We start from the raw sequence: 14,941 nt of genomic DNA on the forward strand, positions 1-14,941 counted from the left end.
ATCTCATTGTGGTTTTGATTTGCATTCCTTTAATGATCAGTGATGATTCCTTTTCAGTAGGCAAAAGAGTTCGTCAGCTTCCAGCACTGGGCCATAGCTCAGATGAGGAAGGGATAAGCCCCTGAGATGCATTGTGTGCTGAACTGTCAACCTGGAGTTCCAAAGACCTATGGACATTCAAGTGGCCTTAATTATTTGATCAAGCCTGGCTAGGTCCTTCACTGATAGATTAAATAATAAGTAATTAACTCATATCTTCTGTGGGAAAGGCACTGTGCTAGGCTCTGGGATTACAAAGATTTAGTAATAAAGAAGTTGGAATTGCTGTGACCATAAAGGACAACCAAATGCAATAAATGTAGCAATATAGGATCATCTTGGACTTTCTAATCAACTTCTACTTGCCAGAAGTAGTGTTTTTACATTGAAGCATAGAGAATTGTAAGATCAGGAAGAGGAACCACCAACTTTATCTGAGGACTTTGCCTGGTGGGCACACTTTGGTGTTGACTCAATCTGAAACTCAAAAAAATCAGTACTTTTTTTCCTATTCTGTAAAATTTTGGATGTGCCTTTCTTTTTTTTTTCTGTCTAGATTGTATTTTCTAGTTGAGACTTCCAGGTCATGAGATGAGGGCAGCCTTGTTCTACCACAGACGGTCTATGGGCCACGGATCTGACAACCTTCTTGATGCTATGGTTAACCACCACGTTCTCTTTTCCTGTAACATGTGCTCTGGCTCCAGTCTGTTTGTTAATACCACTTTCCACCCCACCCAACAATTTCCTTCTACTGCTTTCTGATAGACTGGGAGAACTGAAGCATCTTGTTTTGGCTAATAATTCTCAGAATCCATATATGTACCTGCCGATATTCAAACAAACCACACCCAAAGGATGTGAGGCTTTGGGGTGATCTTATTTTCACAGCTGCATCATGACTGCGCTTTCAATGCTAGCACCTAGGGAGGATGAGGTTCAGGAGACGAACACTAGATGTCATCTGAGCAAATTGTGTGTCCATGTTAACAAGCATGTAGACTGTGACTTGGGGTCCTTGGGATGATTTCCATGGGGTCCACTGGCACTCTGAAATTGTAATGTAGTTTCATTACAGGAAACAATTCTCAGCATTTTGAGGGGTCAAAGATAGGCTGGGTCACAACCACAGGGAGGGATTGACTATGTGTCCTCTTGGAATTCAAACCCTGGAAAGCAGTGAGTGACCCAGGGCTCCCACACATGGGGGAAACCTCTAGTAAAAGTGCTCCTTGAACTCCATTAATGCTATACTCTGTTCTCTGATTATCCTAGCTTTGGGAGGACTTCCTTTCCCCTGAGCCCTGATAATGTTTCTTGTTAGTGGCACTCAGCTGGTAGTAAATGTCTGATAGATACCCTCACTCTTTTATGTGCCGATGTAGTGCTTCCTTCAGTAGACTGAAGCCCATTGCCTTTCTTACATATCTCCAAATTAATTCACTTGTATTCCCAGGGGAGTGGCTTGCTTAGTAACGCTATGTCACCCAATTGAATAGCATATTCAAAGATGTTTACTTTTGAAGGTAGGGAAATGTGTTGGAATTTGACGGGGTCTGTCTAGTCATGGAAATCACTGAAGACATTTTGGATTTACAATCAATAGGCAGATGGAAGAGGAGAAGTTGAATCAGATTATCTAAGTTTTCTTTCAACCGTCAAGATTTTAAAATTCCAATTAAAAGTATATTTTCCAAGATGGAAGGAAATGAGGACCCAATGCTCCCACTGCTGTGTGCAGAGGGAGAATTGGCCAAGAGCTGAGATACTGGGAATCAGGCTGGGTCATTTTGTATTGGGTTGTGATTGGGGATATCAGGTATTCTGTGGCATTTATTCCTCATATTGACATTATCTCATGTATGTGGAATGTTTTATGATTTTCTTTCATATTTTAGTCTTGCATCAATCCTATGAGGTGGGTAGGATTAGCTCCATTCATAGAAAATGAACTAAATTTGATATTTATAGAGAGAAACTTGAGTGGCATATTTGCTTTCTTTGGGGGCCTTGAATGGTGGTGGACATTCTCCTTCAAGAGGAGAAAAATGGACTCTTTCCACCCTTGACTTGACTTGACACTGATGGACATCCCCTTCTTCCTGAAAATCTCTCCTGCTTCTGTGATGCAACTTTTTTTTTCTGGATCTCCTATCACTAAAATTTCAGATTTAAACTGTCATCCCTCAGACCTCTGTGTTCTTTGGGTGGAGATGTTGAGTAGACAGTTGGACACACTGGAGCTCAGAGGAGAAGCCAGGGCTGGAGTTGGGAATTCAGGAGCCTTCCACATGTGGATGGTCTTTGCAGTCATAGCACCAGGTATGCTACATGGGTAGAGAAGGAAGGAGTGGAGTAGAGAAGGGGGAAAGTCAGAGCTGGGCTGTGCAGTGCTGTACTATTTAGAGTTCTGGCAGAGGAGGAGGAGCTGGCAAAGGAGACCAAGACAGGGTGGTCAACGATGTGGAAGAGAGACCAGGGAGTGTGGTGTCCTAGAAGCTAGTCTAGTGGTCAGGGAGGACCCGAGAAGAGGTGCTTCTAGGAGGAGACGCTCACTGTTGTTGGACATAGAGTAAGCTGAGGAGCAAGAGATGAAGACTTGGCAGCATGGAATCCTGACATTCACAAGATCTCATTCAGGGCACGAGTTCATGTTTCCTTATGAATTCAGCTGCCACCATTGGCTTTCAATGTTATATCTTTGGTTCTGATTTATTTCCAGGTTTAAACTTATTGCTTTTAATTATAATTACAGCTGAGAGGTAACAAAGTATAGTAGAAAGAGCATGGTCCATAGTTTCAGATAGGTCTGAGCTCGACTGTCACTTACTAGATGTGTGCCCTTGGGCAAATCACTTAACTCTCTGTGACTCAGTTTCCTTATTTATAAAAATGTGAATACCAAAGTGCAGTGCACAGGCTTGAAATGGGGATCAAAGAGAAAATAGTTATGATAACACAGCTCATTTTAAATCACTTCTGTATTGCCAGCTCCTTGCTTAGAATCTGACACATAGTAGGCACTCAGTAAATATCTGTTCCATAAATGAATGAAATGGCTGGCACTAAGTAGGTGATCAGCGAATGTTCCTTTCCTTTCTTTTTTACTTCCTTAAATATTTTTTGCTATATTACAAGTGGATCCAAAACTTAAACTCTTAGCTTATTAGGTGTGTAGTGTATTTTCCCCTCTTTGTTGATAATTTACCTATGCCCATTCATAATCATTAAATGAGTTATTATTATCTGTAATGTTTTAAAAATGGCTCATTAGCAAGTGGGGTTATCACTGGGTCTACGTGGTAGTTCGCTCCTGGTCATGTCTGTCTCATTCACTCTGTTTCAAACCTCCCCCTCCAGAACCTTTGCTTGGCCTCTCTTCTAAGGGTGTTTTTCAGGGAGCTTTCTGAGTAATATGAGTGGTGATTTTGGGTACAGTAATGTCCAAGTGTTTAACATAGTTAGACAATGACTTTCACATTTTGGGAAAAGGAATAAATTTTCAGGGAGTGTTTTTTGGTCTGGCATGCCAAGCAGTTTATAGTAGGCTGAGACTAGCTGGACTAGCAAACAATGGTCATTCTTTAAGAAACTATTTCTTGGTTACAAATTGAATTTGAAGAATGTGCGAAAAAATTCCACAAAAACCTGCAAAGTACTGGCTTCTAGTTGGGTCTCTGATGCCTGCCAACAGAAGGCACGAGTCCTTCCCTACTATAGGCATTTGCTCTTTAAGGCCAGTTTTTTCTTATGATTGTTATAAATACAAATATCTATGGAATTCCTCCAGTTCAATTTCCCCAAACCATTCTGGAAAGCTGGTGGTTTACATGGAGGGTGGGGGGGAGTCTTGTTTTTATTCTGAAACAGTAGCTTTTGCTTACACTGGATCCTAAACAAAATGGCCAAGAACTTCAAAACCTCAAATCCTAATGATTGAATTCAGCCAGATCTGATGGTGAAGTTCAGTCTGATTTATGGCTGCATCACTTTCTGGGCAGATGTAATTACTCAAGTCAATGGCCTACTGACAAATAAGCATTGAGATTGTCAAAATTAAATTCCCAGAGGGGATCCCTTAAAAATAACAAACAGAAAGTAATGAAAATTAAACCAAAGCAGCTCTCATTTAAAAATCAGGAAATGATTTGATTCTACAAATCCAGAAGTGATGTTAGGTAGCAGTGGATTGGGCTGCTGACAACATGATATCTGGTTAACAGTGGCTAAACAAGTAAGAGAATTGTTTATCTCATTCACCAGTAAACTTGGGAGCAGAGAGACCAGGACTCTCCCATGGTTTAACAAGGTTGTGGACACACAGCCTTGCTCCATTTTCCACTTTGCTGTCATCATTCTCAAGATTGTCACTCCATGTTTTAAGTTGGCAGCTGCATCACCAGGTATCATGTTGACATCCCAAGGGGAAACAAAGGAGGAAGGTACAAAAGGCCGCCAGCCCATAACAGCCAAACCTAACCCCTTTAAAATGCTTTCTTATAAATGGCAGGACTAACTTCCCTATGTCTGTCATTGGCTAGAGTTGATCACGTGACCATTCTAGCTGCAAGGGAAGCTGAAACGTCATGGCTGAATGTTTATTATTGCAGCCTCTGTAGTAGAAGGTGAGGGAGAAAGAAGCTGGGAATAGCTTTTGGGTAGCCAATTCATAGTGTCTACAGTGGTGGTTTCTGAATTTAATGCAATCTGCTAGACTGTTATATATTAGTTGGGAAACTGGACTTGAATGTGACTAATAAAAATCCAGCTTAAAATGTCTCAGAAACATCTTGAGGGATAAGGGAGATTTATTTTAAGATATTCTCTGGGCAAATTACAGTCAGTTCCTATTGGCTTGAGAGTTTGATTTTAGTTATGCTGCTTGCAGTTTATTTTGAAACAGAATTTCTTCATGCTTCATTTTATTGTTCCATTTTTGTATTTTTCTGCTTTGTAGGTCTTTTCCAAGTTGGCGGGCGGTGGGGAAGGAGGGAGTAAAGTAGGAAGATAAGGAAAGGGAGTAATGAAAGATAAACTATATTAATGAATATTCTTTCTCTTTGCTCCATTTCCCCTGAAATGCAAATAAACAAACAACCTAGAATCTAACACATTCTAGGCAAACTTTGCCCATAAGGAGCCGTTAACCCTTGAAATAATGAGAGTACTTCTGAATGAAAGGCTTAGTTTCCCAGCATTGTGCAATGGTGCAGGCGAACTTGGCTGGAGGTTGGGAGCCAATTCCTGAGGTCCCTAGAGGCACAAGTGAGCTGCCCAGGCACCATGGAAGCTCTTTCTGTGGGACCTTTTCATGTGAGGCAGCATGCCTGGCAGTCGCCTGCATGACAAGCTTACATGCAGCCCCCAGGCAGACCCCAGAGACACAGGGGTCTCTGGCACAGGATGCAGTCTACTGAAGCCCAGGTGTGAGGATCACCCTGACATGCAACTACTTGAAGCTCACAAGAGGTGGAAAGCACTTGCACAGAAACGAGTGGAGGTGGTGGTGGTGGTGCTGACAGTCTGGAGGGGATAGAAATGAATCTGACAAATGCCATTTAAAGATTGGCCAGTGGTTCGCCTTTGGAGATTTGGATGGCTTCACCATTTGGCTTCTTTGAGATGATGAAGAAAAAATGTGATTCACAACTGTATTCAGTGACTATCCAGTGTAGCTTTATAAGCACATTGGCATGAATGCATGAAAATTTGGCCTTTTCATCTGAATAAAACGATGCGTTGTTATCAAAATGCTGGAAGAACAGCTGGTGATAACCACGGGGAATTTAGGTGGGGCTGGGGTGGCTGGAGAGGTGAGCTCGGGGGTGCAGCCGGCTTTTCTGCTCAGGAGTGAGCGTTGGCTGCAATCAGTAATGGGGATCTGCAGCCTAGGGCAGAGCTCCTCACTCCATCAGTGTCCATCCTCCCCAGGTGAACGTAACAGGGCACTTTGGGGCCTGGAGTAGAATCCAGTAAGTTAGAGTTTCATGGGGAAATGGATTGGGCAGTGAGGAATGTGAACCAGGGATAGTCTGTGGGGCATGATCTGCTTCCATGGCTGTCCTCCATCTCCCGTGGGACCCGGGACACCTGCTTGCCTTGATGTTCCTCTCTGACCTGACAAAGCACCGTGTAGTGTCAGAGGTTTTGTTGGTAAAGCTCTTTCCGTTCCCTGGTGTGTTTTATAATAAGTTCAGACTCTGAAGAGCTAAGGTGTGATTTTATTTTTTGTACAGTTATCCTTCAAGAACCCAATGCCAACTGTGGAAAACACTTTTAATGAACCCCCTGCATATTGAGAAATGTCAGAAGGGAGCCCAGGCGGTTATTTTCATACCCAGACAGTGTCTACCCAACAGCAGCCTCCTCGGGGAAAATTCAATCCACCATCTGCAAATTTTACTAGTATTAGTTTTACATCACAGAGCCACAAAACAACCTGGACTCCCAGGGTTTTTTTCTGGGTGGGGGTGCTGGGTCATAAATATTTGGAAATATAATTCCAACATCCATTTGAAAAAATATTTAAAATTTGGTCAGTCATTTGAGTTATTCCGGTATTCTGCCCATGTGTTGTCAACCATCTGATGTTTCTGAATTTCTGAATATTTCTGTGCTGTCTGGTATCGTATGAATAATAGCTGAATTTTTCCACCTTTCCTCTGAATCCTAGTCTCTATGTCATATATAACATTGATTCCTACCTCCAAGCTATACTGCTATTGTAATACACCCTAACCTTTTCTGGCTGATTATCTGTTGACTTTTTGGTCCAAGATGTGTGGTTACCCTGAGATCTGTGTTTTCTTCATTTCAGAGTCTGGGAAGTATTTGGTGGTTTCCAATGGAAAGTAAAACTTGAACTTCAAACAAAGACGAAGTAGGGAGACTTACGTAAGCATGAAGGGTTTGTTGCATTAAAGAGCAATCTTTGGTATACTTAAGAAATAATTTCAGCATTTTTGGGGTTTTATGGGACCAGTGTATTTCCAAAGCCGTTAATATTCCTTTGGGAGTTTCTTTGTAACTTAGGCCGTCCTCATTGGCTCCTCAGCATTTGCTGCAGGCTGGGTGGGCTGCCATGAATGTTCCACTAGGAATGGCAGTCGTACCAGGTGGTGTCTGCCTCAGTTTCTTTGAGTGTGTCCAAATACACTGGCTGTGGGAGTAGCTTCAAAAAGGATAATTTTTACTTTTTTTTTTTTTTTAAGATGGAGTCTCATTCTGTCATCCAGGCTGGAGTTCAGTGGCGAAATCTCAGCTCACTGCAACCTCCACCTCCTGGGGTCAAGCGATTCTCCCACCTCAGCCTCCTGAATAGCTGGGATTACAGGTGCCCACCATCATGCCCACCAGACTAATTTTTGTATTTTTAGTAGAGACAGGGTTTCTCCATGTTGGCCAGGTTGGTCTTGAACTCCTGACCTCAGGTGATCCACCTGCCTCAGCCTCCCCAAGTGCTGAAATTATAGGCATGAGCTGCTGCACCTGACCAATTTTTACTTTCATAGAAGATCTTGATTAATAATGTCCTAGCCCATTGAGGTCTGTCTACAGATGGCAAAAACCCAACTTGAGCTCATTTAAATTCCAGAATTCATTGGTTCTTGGAGCTATACCATGGGATGGGCGGGGGACCAGTTGGCCTTTGGGATGCCTAGAACTAGGGCTGTAAGCATCATTGGAACTCTCTCCTCACCTCTGGTCTCTTCTCAATGTGACAGCAAGAGCTGGTCATCAGCAGTGCCAGGATTCTTCCTCCACAGCCTCATGAGCAGAAAGTACTGGCCACATCTCTGGTCCAGCTCCAGTTAGAACAATTCCTGGGAAGTTCCCTGGGCAGTTTGGGGTCACTCGTCCATTACCAGAATAATTAGGGGAGCTTTACTGGATAGACAGAAATAATGTGTATTCTTTCCACAATACGGTGTGGATTGGCTTCCTTATAGAGATTTTGTGGGGGACTCTAAGAATTTAGGCAAGCAGGAGGCTTTGGATTCACTTATTTTTACTTTAGGGAACCCTGAAGAAACAGCACCAATTTCAGTCAATGATGGCAGAGGCCACAGTTGCTGAGGGAACTCTCACCCCTTCTGGGCATTGGAAAGACTCTTCCCTGACTGAGGCCGAATAGTATAAGAAGTAAAGGAGAAAAGCTATTTGGACTTTAATTTCTTTTGGTTTTGAGCTATAAGACAAAGAAAGCACTACATTTGGAATTTTGTGATAGGAGGGATTTCTGTGAAAATCCGGGTGTTCTTATATTGCTTGTATTGTGTTATGAGCAGATTGTCATGCCTGTCATCTCACTCCTGGGACTGTGCTGGGCTATTTTGGATGGCACAAGCCGGGCAAAATTTGGCATTGGAAAAGAACAAGACAGCAGTAAATTTTTAGCCTAGAGATCAAAATTTTTAGCTTGACTTTGGAGTTGGCTAAAGAATGAGTTTTACTCATGTCAGAGCCTTCTGGGGTCCTGATAGGGGCAGTACTCCCATATTTAACCCCAGGAAGATACATGGCAGGTCACTGATGAATCCAGGGCATCTCCTGAAGGTGGGTCGTCCTCATCCTCACCCTGAGTGGCAGCCACAGCTTGACCACAGGTTGACTGTTGCACCCAGTGGGGTCAGGGACAACCAGCTGGGGATGTTCAGGGAGCTTCCAAGGAGAGGAGCTGTGGTACCAAAGAGCACAACAGAGGACGTTTCTGGTCTGTGCCCTGTCCTGCACTCCACAGTGCAGCTAAAAGCGATTGGGAGGAGTACAGCCTGGTTGGCCTTCTTTCTTAACCTGGTGGCGTGAATGGATTAGAAGCCACAGGCATGAGTGTCTCCTCTCAGGTCTGCCTTCCTATGGGAAAGTTCCATTTGGCTCCACTCCCACTTCCCTGTGGGAGTTCATGGGGTGAGGTCTAGGCCGGTTGCTCTCTGTCCACACCTGGGAAGCTGCGTGCTGAGTAGTCTGCCCTGCAGTCTCCTGCTAGGTCCTCCAATGGTCCAGAGCTGGAGTAGGGAAGACCATGAGGTAGGAATCACAATGGTGGCCACACGTTAGCGTCCACATTCTCCAGCTCAGCTTTGTCAGCAATAAATCTGATAATTTGCTTTCTGACTCTTTTATCTGTTTGTTCAATTTTGTTTTGAACTCAAATGTTCATCATGAGCACTTTTGTGCCCCATGCTTCAAGTTCAGGAATGGGTGCTTCATACATTTAGCCTGGGGAAATGAAACTGAAATGTAATTTGTTATTGATCAGCACACGAGAAATATATAGGCCCTTTTATTTCTTGGCCAAATGTATTCCATTTGGTATTTGTATCATTTCATTCTCACGCTGCTATGAAAAACTACCTGAGACTGGGGAATTTATGAAGAAAAAAAAGATTTAATTGACTCACGGTTCTGCAGGCTGTACAGGAAGCAAGGCTGGTAGGCCTCAGGAAACTTACAATATTGGTGGAAAGTGAAGGGGAAGCAAGCACATCTTTACGATGGTGGAGCAAGGGGGAGAGAGAGCGAAGGGGGAGGTGCCACACACTTTCAAATAACCAGATATTGTGAGACTATCATGGGACAGCACTAGGGGGATGGTGCTAAACCATTAGAAACCACTCCATGATCTCATCACCCCCCCACCTCCAACACTCAGGATTGCAATTCGACATGAGATTTGGGTGGGGACACAGAGCCAAACCACATCACTATAAGAGATGGGTCCTAGGAATCAATGAATTGTCTAAGTACAGTGGGACCAGGAGTTTTGAGATCCAAAGAGAATGCAAATCTATTTTTTAAGGACTTGATTTTCAAATAAAATCAAATGGATTTTTGGTTACTTGAATAATTTTCTCCAGGTAATAATTGGTAGAAAAATCAAAGGAGAAATAACATTTGTTTTTCTTGCAACTGCGCCATCACTAATTGTCTCAGAAAATATTTGGTTTTACCTATTCAACATTTTATTAGTGGATATTTTTCAACCTCAGCTGTGTATTTTAACTTCGTTTTCTACACTGATAATGTGAGTGGTAAGCTCTGTTTCAGTGCAATCACAGAATTTAAAAATGTAAGCATGTTTATCAGTTGCTGTTTTGTTTCTAAATGGTAGACTGTAAATCAAACTTAAAGTATTCATTTATCCCCCTATTATTTATTGAATGCTGACTCTGAGCCAACACTTTTAGTGCTGTAGCACATTTGGCTAAAATCAGTGAGTTTAAAAGTTAAAATGGAGCATATTCAGAGGAATTGTGACTGATAGAAGATGGGTTTATTCTTTGTTTCTCCCTGGATTAGTCATGCTTTTTTTTTTTTGACAGGGTCTCACTCTGTCACCCAGGCCGGGGTATGGTGGTACAATGATAAATCATAGCTCACTGCATCCTGTCCTCCCAGGCTCAAGCAATACTCCCACCTCAGCCTCCCATGTAACTGGGACTATAGGTGCATGACCCCATGTCCAGCTAATTTTTTTGTATTTTTTTAATGTATGGAAACGAGGTTTCACCATGTTGCTCAGACTGGTCTCAAACTCCTCGGCTCAGGTGATCCCCCTGCTGCAGCCTCCCAAAGTGCTGGGATGACCTACGTGAGCCACCACGCCCAGCCATGTCATGCTCTTATAACCACCCCTGCCCCCACCTCTGAAATCTACCATCCATTCCTCTTTTTCCTTTTACCTACCTTGAGAACTTAATGAAGTAACTACATGTCATTAAAAAATTGAAACAAAACCAAGACCAAAAGCAACACTTTTAATCCAGAAAGATTCAGTTACTATTTCAAATCACAGTTTTCTCAGCATGATTTCTCTACGAATTGTGTCATTATGGCATTATTTTTTACCATTGATTCACTTTTTTCACTGATTCTGAACCTTCCTTCTCTTTATTCTGAGAAATAGTGCTTGACAGAGTTCCCTTGAGAGGAAGCATATTTATTTTCGTCCACCATGGATATGCCTGGACACTGAAGCATGACGCTGAACATCTGATTCAGGTGCTTGAACAGGTGGTGTTGTCTGAACCAAGATTTTGAATAATTGGATATTGAATTTCATTCTGAATGTGTTCAGTTTGAAACTCATATTAGACCATATAGACAGTAGGGGAATATTGGTCTGGAATGTTTAGGCCAGAAATAGACATGCAGAAGTCAACAGTTTTGCTGGCAGTTGAAGCCTGTGTAGCATCCCACAGTCCTCTCCCCAAAGGCTTCCTGGGATGTGTCTCCCTACTTCTTGGAACCCAGGACAGCTTTTTCAGAGCCTTCCGGTCTCTCGAGGGAGGGAGGGGAGGTCTGGCAATGTGATGTGATTCCTTGGACAGATCTGTACCTGATGCCTTCAGGGTCTGCGTTTGCTACAGTTCCTCTCCAGACTTTAGCTTTCATTTTGATTCATAGATTTTCCCCATGGACCCAAATCCACAGAGTCTCCGATTTCAAATTGGACACGAGGAGTTTGTCTGGGTCAACAACTAAAGGATTTCTTCTAGGGTCAAGGTAGAGGTCACTGACTGGCCGGCCGCCAGTGGACTGAGTCCGGCCAGCTTGTGTGTGTGTGTGTGTGTGTGTGCCCTACATAGTGCTTTTTTTTTAATGGAGTTAATCACCAATTAATATACAATTGGGAGTTTTCACACAAAAATCAGGGCTTTTAGCTTCTCAGAAAAAAATCTCAGAATGTCTGACAATGTGGAGCCTGGACACTTTTTGTCTGAATTTCTTTTTGTCAGCAGGAACCTAACTGAATTGTGCCTTCAGATGGAGCATATACTCTCCATAGATGTCACTTGCTGGAGGTTCATGGTCCTTGTAGGCATTTCATGGTCTTCATGACTTACAGGCAAGATTCTTGGAGACCCCTGGATTGATCTTGCTGGTCTTACATCTTTTCCTTCAACCATAAACCATTTAAGTGAGCACCAAGCGTGTGAGCAGCACTGAGTGAGAAGGTGAGGAAGGGGCAGGTGGGGTGTGGTGCTCCATCCGCTATGATTAACAGACCCTGCAGGTGTTGGTCAGCTTGGCCAGGGACCTACCTTTGGACTCCGGCTTAGTTCTGGACTCAGCATATCAGCAGCCCCAGGGAATCTCTGGAGGCCTGCCTGTGCAAGCTGAAGACCCTTCAAGGACAGACATTGCAGAGCCATTGGAATCTTGGACTCTGTCTATCTAAGAGCAGTCATGGAGCCATACTTTGACCCTTGAACAAAACTGGCCTCATTGGGTGCTTTTGGATAAGTCCCAGGGTTGGTGCTAGATTTCCAAAGTAGGAAATTTAGATGCTGATTGTGCTCTTATTTTTCATTCTCCAGCAAACCAATAAAGGTCATATTCTCCATGGGAGCCACGGCGCAGAAGTGTCTAGCCTGGCAATTGCTGGGTATCTGAAAGACAACCAAAATATTATTTTGTCACTCAGTCCCCAGCAAAATATTCTTGAGCCTGAATAAAGTTTACTGGTATGAACTGTGGAAGTGATTTTGCTGTGTTATGAAATCTTTGGAGTCATAGCAGGCTCTTACTGGCTTTCTTCTTCTGTCTGGAGCACCTTACCATCTGTCTCCACTCAAAGACAGTCTTGAATGAGGAAGGACACAGACAGGAAATTCTTTTTATTTAACCCAAATCCCTTAGGCTGCAACTTAAGCTCATTTCCTCATTTTGCATCCTGTGAATATGAAAAAACATCTTGTCATGGCCCTACCTGTCATGCATGGACTGTGAAGTTACCTCCCAATGTTCCCTCTGTTGGACTATATGATTCCTGTTGAATTGATGTTTGGGTTTGTCCTTTTTCTTTAGAGACCCAGTGCATGGGATAGATAGCTTTAAAGAATGTATCCAGTATCATCTTCATTAGATGAGAATACTGTAAATGATTACAAAGATTCTATGATTCATTTGTCTAGCAGAGAGGATGGTCTGCTTCAAGTTTCTAAGAATACTTAAAAATAAATAAGGACTTACTCTGTCATATTTCATCTTTATGCTATCAGAGTGCTGATTCCACAACACAGAACTCAGAATGCGACCAACAGAGCCCGAAGCTACATTCACACTCCTTATAGCTTTATTTCACATTGAAGGATTGCACTCATGAGACCTTCAAGACGATAATCAGGAACAGAACAAATTGTCATACTTCTAACCCCAAGGATAAGTTTTCTGTCAAGTAATCTAAGCTCATGCCCATCAATTTGCGCTTGCCAGAATGATTGTTCCTTAGATGCTGGTTTGATGACTTCTCTCAGAGCTGAGGCACTGGGGGTGAGAGGCAGGGCTGGAATGATGGGCGGGATTGCTTTTTATCTGGGCCTCCTGTTTGTCTTTTTGTCCAGTTCTCTCTGAGTTAGGCATGGACGAGTTAGGCATGAAGCACCAAAAATGACATCAGTTTTAATATCAAAGTCCATGGGAATCCAGGAAATGAAAATATCTCATCAGGTCGTGTTTTCTTTAACTGACCCAGTTGGTACAGTGTGGTGCGGTGGGTGGGAGGAAGAGGTCATGATATTTGGCCTAAGGCATTTTGAGAACCTTAAGTTCAGAATTGATCTTATAAGGAGATTGACGATAAGGTTGCCTGTAAGATTTGGTTTCAGGGTCCCCAAAAGGCCTTTATGTTAAAAAAACAACCTTCATTAGGTAACTCTCTAAGGCTTAAATTGTCACGATTAGAAAGTCACTCCTCTGGTTTAAAGCTTTGTCATAAGAATGCAAATGTCCCTGAGAGAGAACATCACTCACTTATTCCATTCCTTCCAGAAGAGAGGGGTCGATGAGGACACACAGCACAAGGTGAAGTGATTGTGGTGGGTGGGGAGGAAGAGTGCTCCCAAGAGAGGAAGATGGTGGGGGAAGGTGGGGTGGAGGGTGGTGGGAGTGGTAAACGGCTCTGGAGGTCTTACAGTTTGTTTTAGGATAGTATGTTTCAGTGGATATGGGCATCGACCATTGATAATAAGAGACCAATTCTGAGGGAGCATGAGCTTCTGGCAGAGCTGGGCTTTGGAGTTGGGCAAAGCCATGTGTATAGTTGGCTCCGTCCCTGGTGTAGCTGTGTGACTCAGCACAGAAATTACTCTATGCTTTGTCCAAGGATAAATGCAAGGTATCGCAGGGAAGAACAATGAACATGTATATAAGTTGCTCTTTTCATGTGTCGGTATTAAAAGTAAGTAATGTTCTGGCCTAGGTAGCTGTGTACTGATTGAATCACTGGTGCTGGTAGAAAATGTGACAGTATTTGGGTTTCACAGTTCTCACATTTTAGAATGTCTATTCAAGATCTCACTTTTCTTGAGGGAGATTGGAATTGAACTGTAAAGCAAAGTGCTATATGTATATTCATTCATTAATTTTCTTCCTTGGGAGAAACGCTCGACCATGAGCTTCCGTTTGTAGTTATCGGATATCTTGTTTTGCTTCTACACACCTTTTAGTATGAAATGTTGGATTCCTGGGAATGATTCCTGCTGAAGTTGCTTGTAGGTAAGGAAAGGTAAATGAAAATTAGAGAAGAGTAACCACTATTGCTAATTTTAAACACCCAGAAATTGATTCGTGTCTTCATAGTCTTTCCAACTCATAATTTCCCAGAGAGCATGAGGCTACTTACCTGTGATTTCTCCCTCACAGGTTTACAGAAACCTCAGCTCTGGAGTTGGCAGGGAATGCTTTGTAGATTTTTTATCTGTGTCCATACCTAACATCATGCTATTGTCTCCAGAATAGACATTCTTTCTCTAATGCTTCAAAATCCTCAAATTCATAGTCTTCTTTCGTCCCTTGAATTTCTCTAAGGAGTTCTTTACCTTGCTAATCATTTTACTCCAGAGGCAATGGGCAATTTTGCGGGGAGTGATGTGTGTTAGAATTATCTATGTTTATTCTG

The 14,941-nt window shown here is 42.7% G+C and overlaps 1 protein-coding gene across 1 annotated transcript in view; it reads left to right on the forward strand.

Moving 5' to 3' along the window:
* Window positions 1-14,941, forward strand: part of FNDC1 (fibronectin type III domain containing 1) — a 102,453-nt gene that overhangs the window by 11,567 nt on the left and 75,945 nt on the right. The window lies entirely within an intron of this gene.

The sequence above is a fragment of the Piliocolobus tephrosceles genome, chromosome 5, assembly GCF_002776525.5.
Source record: "Piliocolobus tephrosceles isolate RC106 chromosome 5, ASM277652v3, whole genome shotgun sequence".
Lineage (NCBI taxonomy): Eukaryota > Metazoa > Chordata > Mammalia > Primates > Cercopithecidae > Piliocolobus > Piliocolobus tephrosceles.